Genomic DNA, 14198 nt, shown 5'->3' on the forward strand with positions numbered 1-14198 from the left:
TTGGTAGCATCAGGATGGATGGTGAAGAGATTGAGATTGTTCACAGCTTTAGTTTGCTTGGCTCCACAGTCAACACTCTTGGCACCAGCAGCCAGGATATTAAAAGATGTATTGCGATGGGAAAGCCTGCTGTTAGGGACCTTTCCAAAGTACTGAAGAGCAATGGCATCTCTCTGGAGACTAAGGTGCATCTGATACAGGCCATGGTCTTTGCAATCACGTGTTATGCATAAGAAAGTTGGACAATGACTAGGGAGGATAGAATGAGAATTGATGCCTTTGAGCTGTGATGCTGGAAAAGAGTATTGAGAATACCATGGACTGCTAGGAAAACAAACAGATTCATCCTGGAAAGGGTTAAACTGTGCGGCTCCTTGGAGGCAAGGATTCTGAGGCTTCATGTAACATACTTTGGACATGTTGTAAGGAGGGACCGGTCCTTAGAGAAGGACATCATGCTTGGTAGGGTGGAGAAACGGCACAGGAGGGGAAGGCCCTCTATGAGGTGGATTGATTAAGTGACTGTGGTAATCGGGATGGGTGTATCAGAGACAGTGCAATTGGCACAGAACATAGCAGAGTTTAGGGCTATTGTACATAGTGTCGCTATGACTTGCAAGCAACTCGATGGCACATAGCAACAACAACAGTAGTTTTGATCTACTAACAAGATGAATTCTATTTATAGTTGTGTTGATTTCACAGCATCATTGCATGGCAAGAACCCTTGATCCTTCCTGGTCAAGATGCTAGCATTTTCCCCCCTCCAACCTTTTAAGTTGTAACTCTTTTATATAGTTCCTCCATCTATATTAATAAACAAAATTAGCCTATAGTTTTATATTTTTTAAAATAATAGTTGTTACAGTTTAGTATCAGGGTGCCATTTGCTTTGTAAAATGAATCAGAGGAGCTTTTCACATTTTTATGATCTGTAATAATTTATGTAGCCAAAGAATGTATAGATTCCTTAAACCTTTAAAGACAAAAATGCCCGTTCGTGTTCCAACTGGAAGCTGGCGGTTTTCATTCCAATAATTCTTGGACAATGTTTCAGAGTCTTCCACAACTACTGGTCTGCGCAGGTTGTCCGCTTTTTTTGAGTAAGTGTTGGTCATTTAAAATTTCTGAAGAAAGGGGATTCCTTTTCTCCTGCGAGGTTCATGCTTTATCTTAGACCTTGGCTGTTAAATGGTCTTGGTGACGTGCTTCTGCTTCGCCCTCCACAGATCACAGGGTGGCTGTGGTCACAGCACGGCAGGAATTCTTCTTCAGGGAGAGAGCTTTGAAGGCTGGTTGAAATCTTAAGAGGGTTAGAGAGGCTTCCTGCAGATAGGATCGTTCAGGTGCCTCTGCAGCTGTTGACAAACCCCGCACCCTGTGGAGCTGACCACATGAGAATGTGCTGGGGGTGACCTTCCAGGCTGAGGCACCATGGGGTCTCCTGACCTCAGCACCCGCCTCCACTGGAAGCTGGCCTCTCAGAACTGTGGCTGTGATTTAGAGGCCCTGCTTAGCAGCAGCGACAAGAAGGCAAGGAAGGAGGAGGAGGAGGAGGAGGAAAGGCAGGAGGGAGCACATGCCTGTGTGAGCTCAGCTCCAGTCCCTGTGAGACGCGCCTTCCCTCACAGCTGCTGACCTGAGAGCTGTACCTGGCCGGTGCCACGAGGAGCAACCTCACGGGGCTTCCTCTACCTGGTCTATGAGGCGAGAGGCTTGAGAATCATCCGAGATTTAGGATTCTGTTAATGGATTTCCCAGAAGTTAAGGTTAAGTTTGAGAGGTAACTCGTGGTTGCTGTGAAGGTGAACACTGTGACCCTGATGTGCCAAATGCTATATTGGTCACCCATGGTGGACAGTGTTTGGTGGAGCTCCCCGATTAAAACAAGCTTGGAAGCAGGAGTGGCATCCACTTCCGAAATTGCGCCTCTGGAAACCCTATGAACCTGGAGAAACGATGAAAGTTATACAAGTGTTCAGGTCTTTTGTTCATAGGGTCGCTAGGAGTCATCTACAACTCGACAGCATTTAACAACAACAGAGTGTGTGTGTGTGTGTGTGTTTCAAAAGAAACTGATACTCCTTTACAAGTAGCACTAGCATATGTTGTTATTGTTGTTGTTGTTGTGTACTGTTGAGTCGGAACCAGCCTGTAGCTGACCCTCCGGTGTGTTTTCAGAGGCAGTTAATTGCATGGGAGGAGATTGCCCATCCTTCTCCCAAGGAGCAGCTGGTGGTCTTGAACCACATGACTTTGGGATTGCAGTGGATATAAATCATACCAAAGACCATTTTATTCGTCACCTTGACCTATATTCAAGGATCTTGCATTCTGTGATTAAGCCACCAATAGCTAGAGTGAGAATTTTGTCCTGGAGCAAAACAATTTTCTAGATCCTGATCTTAGAGAATGAAAAGCAAGACAGAAGAAGAATTGACACATTCGAGTTGTTTTGGAGAAGAGAAACTAATACCCCGTGAACAATCACAATAACATTGTAAGGAGCTCTGGTGGCTTAGTGGCAAGAAGCTGTGCTGCAATCCCAGAGGTGTTTGGTTCAAATCCACCAGATGCTCTGCTGGAGAACAAGGGGAAATCTCCTCCCGTACCAGTCAGATCGGAAGCAGGAATGGCATCCACTTCCGTAGTAGCTTGCCTCCAGAAACCCTATGAACCTGGAGAGAGGATGAAAGGCACCCAAGCGTCAAGAACTCTCCTTCATAGGGTCGCTATGAGTTGCCTGCGACTCAACGGCACTGAACAACAACAACAACAACCAGTCCGATCTGATTTGATGGTACACACACATACACACACACAATAATAATGACGTTGTAAATACGTCTTAGGGAAAGAGCAGCCATGATGCTTCTTAGAGGCAAGGATGTCAAAACTTCACCTCACATACTTTAGGCAATGCCATTGTTGTTGTGTGCTGTTGAGTCAAAACTGACTCATAGCTGACCCTCCATGGGTTTTCAGAGCCAGTAAATCACACTGGAAGAGACTGGTCATCCTTCTCCCACAGATGAGCTGGTAGATTTGAACTACGTGCCATTGAGATTGCAGCACAGCATCTTACCGCTAGGCCACCAGAGGCATGATGTTAGGAAGGGAATCATGTTTGGAAAGGTCAGCGAAAGAGATAACCTTTAGTGAAATGGACGGACACAATGTGACTGCAGCAATGGGCTCAAGTATGTCAGAGATGATAAAGATGGCACAGGCTAGAACAAAGTTTGGATCTGTTGTTTATAAGGTTACTACTATGAGTAATACTCAACTCAAGGGCACCTAACAACAGCAAAGCTTCAAGTGCCCTAATTAGCCAATTAGCAGGGTTATGAGGCAACATGAAGTTCAGATGGAAAAGGAAGGAAGAGGCCTAATGCATGGGATGTCACTGGGGAGGACCTGCCTGGAATGACAAGCACAGTTGCTGGGGTTGGGTGGGGAGAGGTGCACTTGGCAGGCAGGGAAAGGCAGGTGGCATTTGGACCCCTGAAAGTGGAGGTGGAATGCAACATGAACCAGCGTGGGGGAGTGTGGGGAATGGGAAGCGTCCTCTCTGGGAATGTAGTAAGAAAAGCCTGATCTTGGGACCACAACACAGCTGACTCCCAGTCTCCCACTCACTGCTAAGTTACTAACCTTCTGTGAGTCATCTCATCTGTATAATGGGACTAATAATCCTCACCTGTAGGGTTGAGGAGTTCCTGGATGGCTCAGTTAATCACCCTACTACTAGCCAAAATGTTGGTGGTTCAAACTCAACTTCAGGTTTCTCAAGGAAAGCCTGTCAGTCACTTTCCAAAAGACCACAGCCGTTGATAACACTATGGAGCAGACGTGAGGAGGCCCGAGATCAGGATCAACTGGATAAGTAATTGTGTCTGGGTTCTGGTTTAGGGCTGAAAGGAGAAATAGGGGGAATAACATATAAAGTCAGAGCCAACCCAGAGCTGACCCTCTGGTGGGTTTTCAGAGACCCTTAATTGCATGAATAGCTGGTGGATTCGAACTGCGTGCCTTTCGGACTGCAACACAGCTTCTTACCACTTAACATTATTATAATTATTATAATTTAACTGACACCAGTCCCCTCTAGAAGTCATTATTCTAAATAAGCACCTTTTTAGCCTCTGCCAAGCACTGTACTAGCCACTGTGGGATTACAATGAAGAATACAGCATCTTCTCTGCCCTGAAGCCACATCCAGCCCTGTAGAATAGACAGATCATAGCTGTATGCAGTCCACAACCATGTAGAGCACAAAGAAAACAGAAATACCTATACTGAGGGCTGCCAGGGTGCGGAAGAAGGAGGATTCTTAAAAGAAGTTACATATGCGTTAAGCCTTAGAATGTCACAGGTTCATCCAGTCCTACGCCTTCATCTTATAATTAAGGCTCTGGGAGGTTAAACAACTCTCCAGGTTTATTAATCACTCATGTATTAAGTCTCATTATAACCCTATGAAATGAGGATTCTTAACATCCTCAGAATAAACGGAGACACAGAGAGATGAAGCAACTTGTTCAAGATAGACAAGTGGGAATGAAGGATTCGAATCCATTTAGCCTCTCCAACGCCAGGCGAATCACCTCTCTTCGCAGAGCGGAAGCATAAATACCTGACTCCTGACTTGAAATCCTGTGTTTGGGGTGCTCTCTTACACAGCTACTTTCCTAGAAAGAGGACTGTTTCAGAAAATAAAGACTACTCGGCGAATTTCTCAGGCTGGGCACAGATCAGAAGCAAAAGCATGGGGATGTAAAAGATTGTGTTCTTGGAAGAGCCCATAGAGTATCCTAGTTGAGGGGTAGAATGAAATTAACTAATGAAAGGCAGTGGTTTAGCCTTCTACTCTAGTAGTTAAAAACCCTCAGATAGGGTAGAAGCGAGGAGCAGCATCACATTTAAATTCTAGAAGTCTGTGAATATAAACAACGGTCAGCTGGTCTTCAGATACCATGCAAATCACAAAGAAATAAAGACCATTTCAGCTCTCATTTGGTCCTACGTGTTTCTCTCTCTCTCCCTTTCTCCCCATCTCTTCTTCTCCCCCTCTCTCCCTCTCCCTCACCCTCTCCATCTCTCCCTTTTTCCCTTCCCTCTCTTTCTCCCTCCCTCCCTCTCTTCCGCTCCCTCTCTCTCCATAGGTTCACCATCCTTCTTCTTGCTTGCTCAGACACCTAAGGGTGTCTGATTCCTCTTCCTCCCTCATCATAGTGTCAATGCTACCTGAAAATTATTCTTTTAATTATCCCTTGTGTTAGTCAAGGTCCTCCAAGGTGTGATTAAACACACAAGGGTTTGTGTCTGAGAAGATGCCTATGTGGGAAAGTGTGCAAGAAACCAGGGACAGGTCAGAGGACAGTTCCCGCCATGATGCTATCTGATCCCCAGTGAAGGAGGATGGGTGGTGAAGGTTGATAGCAATGTTCTAGATGACTGTGAAGACAACGGACGTTTTCACAGGACTCTTGTAAAGTCCTTGAGCCAAAGTGTTCATCAGAGGGGTTCAGCGTGTTCCAGTGACATTCCTGTACGTGTGTCTGCCACACTCAGACCTTGACTGAAAGCACAGAGGGCAGACGAAATATTTGGTTCCAGAGCACAGTCGTGTGTCTTTTAGTCAACTGCATTCTCTGTGGTTAGAGATCTCTGAGTCATAGTCTTATGACCACCGCATTTGCTCCTCCCCAATTCTCCAGCCCTTGGGCCAGTTTAGAACCTCATATTCTCTGGATAATTGCGGTTGGCCTGTAACTCGTCTCCCTGTCTCTGATCTTTATACCTCCAAGCCTTTTTCCACACCACGGTCAGAAAGCTCTTTCTAAAACACAAATCTGGCATGTCAATGCTCTGCTTAACATCCTCAATAATGATTTTACCAATTCCCTTGAAATCTATAAATGGAGTTCTGGCTTTGAATGAGAGATTAATTGAACATTTAATCAAACAAGATGCCCTTGAACTAGTAACATGTACATTCTTTTAGCAGTCAAATCTCAGGGTGAGGTAAGACTCTAAGGAGACTGAAAAATACAATTTAAGTGAGAGACTTAAGCATTACCTTTAATGAAAGGCATCGAGTTTCTCTCTTGATCTGGATTTGAGGGGAGAAATCTTTCTAAAATATGGTTTTTCCTACACTTATCAACAGTTGATTATTAACATTACAGCAAAAAGTACAAACTCAGAAAGTTTCATTTGGAATTTTGTTGACCTTGAGATTGTCCGCTATTTACGGACACAGCCACGCAGTATTCAGTGTTGTGTCATCCTTCAGAATTGGTATTATCATGTCTGCATCTTCAAATAAGCATTTCAAATAAGCAATAAATATTTTAGTATAAATGTGTTGGATGAATAGCCATTGTTTATCTGAAATTCCTTTCCAGATTATGAACCATGCAGTGTTTCCTTGCTCTGTTCTGACTACTGCTGGTAGTCCTGGTCTAAGTATATGTTTCACATAAGCACAATCAAGTGTTCTGGGATTCCCATTCTCCTCAAGGTTAGCCACAATTTATTGCCATCCACACAGTCAAATGCCTTTGCATAGTCAATGACACACAGATAGACGTTCCTCTGGTAGTACTCTTTGCTTTCTGCCAAGATCCATCTGATATTGGCAATAATGCCTCTAGTGCCACGACCTCTTCTAAACCCAGCTTATATTTCTGATAGTACTTTGTCTATGTGCTGTTCCAGTTGTTTTTGGATAATCTTCAACAGCATTTTGCTTGTGTGTGATACTGCTTGAGAATGTCCACACTGTGTCAGGTCGTCTTTTTTTGGAATAGGAATAAATATGGGTCTCTTCTAGTCAGTTGGCCAGATTTCTTAGCACAACGTTGTAAGCACAGTTCATTCGGGATGTTGGGCTTTATGAAGATGAAGGTGGCATCAGGATTGGAGGAAGACTCATCAACAACCTACATTATGCAACAAACTACAACCTTGCTTGCTGAAACTGGGGAGGATCTGAAGCATTTGCTGTAGAAAGTCAAGGACTGTAGTCTTCAATATGGATTGAAGCTCAACAACAAGAAAGCAAGGATTCTCACCCCCGAGTCAATTGGCAGCACCATGGTAGATGGAGAACAGATTGAGGTTTTTAACAATTTCAGCTTGTTCATCTCCACAATCAACACTCTTGGCACCAGCAGTCAGGAAATCAGAAGACTAATTCCACTGGGAAAATCTGCTATCAGGGACCTCTCCAGAGTACTCAGAAGCAATTATGTCAGTCTAGGGACTAAGGTGCACCTGACCCAGTTCATGGTCTTTGCAATTACTTTCTGTACATCAGAAAACTGGACAAATGACTAAGGATGACAGAAGAAGAATTGATGCCTTTGAATTGTGGTGCTAGAGAAGAGTCTTGAACATACTATGGACACCAAGAAAACAAGTCTGTCTTGGAGAGGGTGAAAACAAGTTTCTCCTTGGAGGCTAGGATTTTGAAGCTCCATCTCACATCCTTTGGGCACCTGGGCAGGAGGGAGCAGTTGTTGGAGAAGGACATCATGCTTGGAAGGGTGGAAGGACAGCACAGGAGAGGAAGACCCTAGATAGGATGGATTGATGCAGTAACTAGGGCAATGGGAGAAGATGTGTCAGAGTCCGTGAGACCGGCTCAGCACCAGGCAGGCTTCACAGCTGTTGTACATAGGGTCGCTATGAGTCATAAGCAACTCAACCACACATAACAACAACATCTAAAATTCAGACTTAACTGGGTGGTCTATATTTTATCTGGCAAGTTTGCTCTTAATTATCAAGTGTGAAAATATCTTGGCAATTTTGGTGAGCTTCAGCTGATTTCCAAACTAAACAAGGTTAATTATAATCACAGGATACTAACTCTCGCGATGCAGCTGTGGTCCTAATTTGCAGGATTAATCACTGAATTGTATATACCTTCTCCTCATTTGACATGATTAGTAGATTCCAAAGAGCTCATCATTTTGCAAAATCCATTACTATGTGAAAATTATAGATAACCATATCTAACCACAAAATGGAAGATGACTACACCATTACAGAACTGCCAAATTATAATTTTGTCCCTGCCAACTTACACAATTACTGTTAACCACCGAGAGTTATGACTCAGCTGAGTTTTCATAAAGCTTTAACTCAGATTCACTCACTCAGACTCATTGCCTTTTATTCAGAACCAGTTAATTGAACTCCCGTAAGTTTCTGAAGCTGTATTTGGTATGGGAGGAGACTGCCAGTCTTTCTCCCATGGAGCCACAGATGGGTTCAAACTGCCAGGCACCACCAGAGCTCCCTTCAACTCTCAGAGAAAGGTTATTCTTGTCTTGCATTTGTTACTGCCAAGTGTCTATCATTTCTGCATCATTAACAGTAGATTTTTCACTATTATTGTAATTGTTAAATGTCAGATAATGAGATGCCAACTAATTGGGAGTATACATATATGACTGAGAAGAATGAGGATCCCAGAGCAATTAATTGAGCTCCTGTGAAACTTATAAACAGACCAAGAAACAGTAGTCTGAACAGAACAAGGGAACAATGGTTTCAAATCAAGAAATGTGTAAATGAAGGTTGTATTTTTTTTCTCCATAACAATTCAATCTGGAATACTGAGCAAATAATTCAAGAAGCTGGACTCTATGAAGAAGACTGTGGCATCAGGATTGGAGGAAGACTCGTCAATATCTGTGTTGTGCAGATGACACCCCTTTGCTTTCCGAAACTGAAGACTTGGAGCATTTTCTGTAGAAGATCAACAACTACAACCTTCAATATGGATTATGTCTCAGCATCAAGAAAATAAAAATCCTCGTCACCGGACCACCAAGCAACATCATGATAGACCGAAGAGATGGCAGTTGTCAGTTAATTGGTTTTACTTGCATCTACAATCAATACCTTTGGTAGCAGTAGTCAAGAGTTCAAATGATGTATTACCGCACCTGGGAAAATGTTCTATCAAAGTGCTAAAAAACAAGAGTGTTCCGTTTAAAGACTATGATAAAACTGATCCAAGCCATGGTACTTTCAATTGTGTCCTATGTATCTACAAGTTGGACAGTGAATAAAGATGACAGAAGAAGACTTGATGTTTTTGAATTATGGCATTACAGAGGAGTGCTGAATATCTCATGGGCTGCCAGAAGAACAAACAAGTTTGTCATGGAGGAAATGCAGTTAGGGTACTCCACAGAGGTAAGGATGGCGAAACGTTGTCTTATCTATTCTGGGCATGTTGTCAGGAGGGCTAGTCTTTGAAAAAAGGCATCATGCTGGGAAAATTGGATAGTCAAAGAAACAGATGAAAAACCTGAAGATAGATTGGCACTGTGACTATAACAATGTACTGGAATATATCAGAGATTTTTAAGGATGGTAAAGAATAGAACGAGGACCCTTGTTCATAGGGTTGCTGTGAGTTGTAGTTGACTTGATGGCATTTAACAACAACTGGTGTATACCTGTATATTTATATGCAAATGTGTGTATGGATACAGAAAGGGTGGGGGAGGAATATGGGGGGAGAAATAAAAGCAAGGGAAAAAAATTGATGGGAAATAAGCCTGGAAGGAAAGGTTGATCCTTGTTCATGAAGGACCTTAAATTTAGAGACAAATCATCTAGGTTGTATGCTCTAAATATGACTTTCCCAGACTCTTTATTTTATTTTTGGTGGTTTTTTTTTTCTTTTCAGGAAATCAGACAGGAGCAAACAGGATGTTGTGAGTCCTGTTTACACAAATATGTTAATGGCCTATCATGCGTTCTCCAATCATCATATTATCTCTGTTCTCCAAAACGTGAAACAGGTAAGGATTAACCTTATTGATGTTCACACTCTTGTATGTAGAAGAGTGTTGGGTCTTCTCTGTGTTATCCAGTTTTTCTTACATATGTTTCATGGCCCATCTTGATCAATTTGACTGGCTAAGGTTGTTCTGCCTATGGAAAAAAAGAAAAATGATAGATAGATAATCTGACATTTAAATAAAAAGAAAAATCATAAAACAGGACTATGGGAATCTTGTTACGTCTAACTGTGAACCACAGTATAGATATTATTTCATGTTCAATTTGTAGACCATATCCTCAGTAATGAGATGAGAAGAAATGACTCAGTTCAATTCCCCCTTTTCTTATTTGCTCTTGCAAAGACAAAAAAAAATACAAAAAAAAAACACAGGAGAGGAAAGCAGGAATAAAAAGAAAGCAAATACAAGGAATTCTGATCGAACAAATTAAATGCATTGGGAAAGAAATTAGAAAGTTGTGGCTTTGTAATCTATATTGGAAAAAAATCGAAACATTATATAAGGCACCAAAATAAGTTATTCTTTTAATAGCCTCTAGCTATTATAAATGTCACTGGATGCTTTACAAGCAGTTATTGTTCTGGGAGACTCTCCAAGCTTTCCTCCAAGATTGCACAAAGAAGAATTTACTGCAAGTTAAAAAGTGTTTGATGAAGTTAAAAAGTGCTTGATGAAGTATTCTAATCACACTACTTTTTTGAGTGTTTGACAAAGAGAGGCACCTGTGTGGGTGTGTGGGAAGATGGGAAATGGGCTTTCATATGGGCCATGACAATAAACAGTTCTCTGTGTCATTAGAATTGAATGTTAAGACAAAATAACCTAAATTTTTAAGTTCATTTTTCTGTCTTCTATAGGCCTCAGATGGAGACTTACAAATAATTTTCGGTTGAGAATGTTTACCTTCTGATTTCAAGATGGTTGATGGTTAATCTGCTCCCTCATAGACCAAGCTCTAGAAATGATTGTGGAGGGCGGAATTTACATATATGTATAGCTTGCTGTGTACCATAAAGTCAGAACCGACTCGTAGCTGGCAGTTTTTCGGAGGCAATTAATCACAAAAGAGAAGAATACCCATCCTTCTACAAAGCAGCAGGTGGCCTCGAACTGCGTGCCTTTGGGATTGCAATGCAGCTTCTGGCTACTAGGCCACCAGCGCTCCCTACATGTACATACAGACACATTTAAAGTATTGAGTGTGCTATAGATACGGCAAGGTTCAGAGCTATTGTACATAAGGTTGCTGTGAGTCTCAGGCGACTCGACGACCTATAACAATAGTGAATTATTCAATGTTCCTTTTCTAGTCATTCTCTGTGTCTTTCATAACGTGGCCAGGTAGGACTATGCCAACTATGTGAATAAGGTAAATAACACCTTTTGGGCAAAGCCATGCCTTCACCTAATAAGGAGAAGGTTGGTCATTTTTGCCACACAGCCAGACTTATATTGAACAGATCCAGAGGCAGGAAATTGGAATCATGGTGCCATCAAGAAAGGAGAAGGAAGAGAGTGGTGCATGCTGTTTGGAGTCAGAGATTAGTGCCCGAGATCAACCACGGCCAACAGCAGCAGAGGAGCTGGAGAACCAGAGATTGATATGATATGAGACACAGCTGAACTGCAACAGCCACCCCATAGAGCCAGAGCCAACAGCCTTCTTCACCCACATTTCCTGGAGCACTGAGGAGACACCATAGCTGGCAGGACTGAAAGAGCTTTGTAACCTTGACCCAAAGCCGAAAGACTCATGGTCAAAGAGCCTGCACGCACACCTGAGCCGAGCTCCTGACTGAAGCAATGTACCTCAACTTGCCAACCTCAACTGTGACCAGAGAGTGTAACGATGGCACAGTGTCAGATCTATTGTTCACAGGGTTGCTATGAGTCAGAGTCACCTCGACGGTACCTAACAGCAACAACAAAACAGCTTCCCGTAATAAACTTCATAACCCTGAGTATTGTCTGTGAGTTCCATGTGATCGTGAACTCACTCACCGAGCACTGAGAGCCTTGAGATGGATAGCTGGGGTAAGTTGGTAGCCGATGTGGAGAGTGTGGGGACATGTGTGACCTCATAGAAGTTGGCTTTGTTCTTTTGGTGTTGTTGGTGGGGTCTTTATGGGGCTGCCATATCCATGATGCTAATTGCATTGTCTTCACAAAGAACTCTTAATGTAAAAAAAAAAAAACAAACAAACCCAAAACACTTAATGAGTGACTGAAACAGAAAAGAAAAAATTACATTGGAAAGGAGAAACAGACACCTAGGAGTATGCAAGAAAGTTTTTCCACAGAAAGTACCAGCAGCGACGAAGACCACGTGATAAAATCCAGGCCCCTGAAGGTTCTGGACAGTCAATAGCCTAATTAACTAGGGTTTTGCAAGGGCAAATCCCTGAACATTCCTTAATGCCAGCAAGGTCAAAGTGACCCAGACAGAAATGATGAGTGTAGGGAGCTCAGGAAAAACAGCTCACCAGGACTTCAGGACTGGTCCAAAGCAGCTCAACACCCTGTGGTCTCATGTGGAGTTTGTGGTTATCTAGCCACCATCCTCTCATAACCCTGAAAGTTCCCTTTGGCCCAGGAGCTTCTCAGTCTGTTCATGAATAGTTTACCTTCATTCAAAAGGTCCAGCTCCTCATAATACTTCTGAGTCTGGATCTATCCAGACTCCTACTCGTTTTCTCATATTCTGCAAGCTGCTCGATGTATGAAAGTGTTAACGAAATGCACACCAAAGACAGATCTGGTTGGCAGTGCACTAGAACTCTTCCTGCAGATTAATGTGGAGACATCAATCAATGCACTCTGAGCCTTAGCTGAACCAGCTGCAAATTTACTTCATTTATAGATATTTTTGTTTCACCCTCCTGTGCCACTTACCAGCACTGTGACAAGTCACTCCATTGTATTGACTCTGAGTTTCTTCTTCCTTTCTGATAGGGCTGATATGAGGATCAAATAGGAAGAGGGTACTTTTTACAACAACTAGAAATGAGAAAGAGTTTGGTAACATTCATTTCTTCTTATTTTTAATATCTTTTATTATTCTTTTCAGCAGCTGGGGTGCTCAAGAGTCTTCCTGGGATTCCATTTAAGTGGAACCCTCTCCACGCATAGTTACTTTGACCATCATCGTTAGCTGCCCTCCCTCTGTTTTTTGCTCACATCCTTGTAGAGTAAAATTTATCTGAAAACCTCATGTACCACCACATGAAATCTACTTTTCTGGAGTCTAGCCTCCATTTCTTGGCAGACAGCATTTGGTGGAGCTGCCCGATTAAAACAAGCTTGGAAGCAGGAGTGGCATCCACTTCTGAAATAGCTTGCCTCCGGAAACTCTTGAACCTTGAGAGAGGATGAAACTTATACAAGGGTCCAGGTCTTTCATTCATAGGTTCTCTACGCTTTGTCTACGACTCAACAGCTCTTAAGAACAACAACAACATCCATTTCTTACTATTGCCAGGGGAAAATGACCCCTTTATACAAGACTTTCAACTCTCCCATTTTGCCACCTATGTTTTTGCTGGTGGTTGTAATTAATTCCAGAAGAGTGTTTTTTCCCTGTAGCATTCTCTGCCTTGTTGGGAGCTGAAGTTGTCAGCTCAGTGTTTTTTGCTTGTGTCCTACCATATGGGGTTTGCAATAAAATCTTGAATTACTATACTAATACTCCAGCTTCCCAAAATGCATTTTTCAAAAAATAGTCAGAGTAGAATTATCCCCATACAAATGTATGGGCCACGTGATAAGTCAGGTGCTATCTCTCCTCTCGCACATTTTTGGTTGTTGGGTGCCACTGACTTGAATATGACTCAGCGACAGAGCTGAACTCTGTCCTGTCCTGCACCATCCTCATCATCCTCGGCACATTTGAGTCCATTGCTGTGGGCACCACGTCAATTCATCTCCGGAGGGCCTTCTTCTCCTTCGCTGAGACTCCACCTTTGCAAGCATGATGTCCCTTTCCAAGGAATAACTCGTTCTAACAACATGTCCAAAATTTGTGAGACAAAGCTTTACCATCTTTGCCTCCAAGCAACACTCCAGCTGCCCTTTCTCCAAGACAGGTTTGTTTGCTCTCTTGACAATCCATGGGATATCAGCACTCTTCTCCAACACAACTCAAAAGCATCAATTATCTCACATGAGGAGGCAGTGTACACAACGGCTGCTGTGCAGGCTGAACACCAAAGCTTGGAACACTGAATTTAGCTCATACTAACCGTGGGACCTTTGGAAAGTCCTTTCTTTCCTCTAGAACATATACCTAATAATAGCTCCTACCCTGGTAGCATTTCTGTAAAAATTAAATGCATTGATATAAGTAAAGGGCTTAGGAAAAAGGCTGGA

This window comes from Elephantulus edwardii, unplaced genomic scaffold (assembly GCF_000299155.1).
Source record: "Elephantulus edwardii isolate Elephantulus edwardi_28Jun2011 unplaced genomic scaffold, EleEdw1.0 scaffold00121, whole genome shotgun sequence".
NCBI classification, from domain to species: Eukaryota; Metazoa; Chordata; class Mammalia; order Macroscelidea; family Macroscelididae; genus Elephantulus; species Elephantulus edwardii.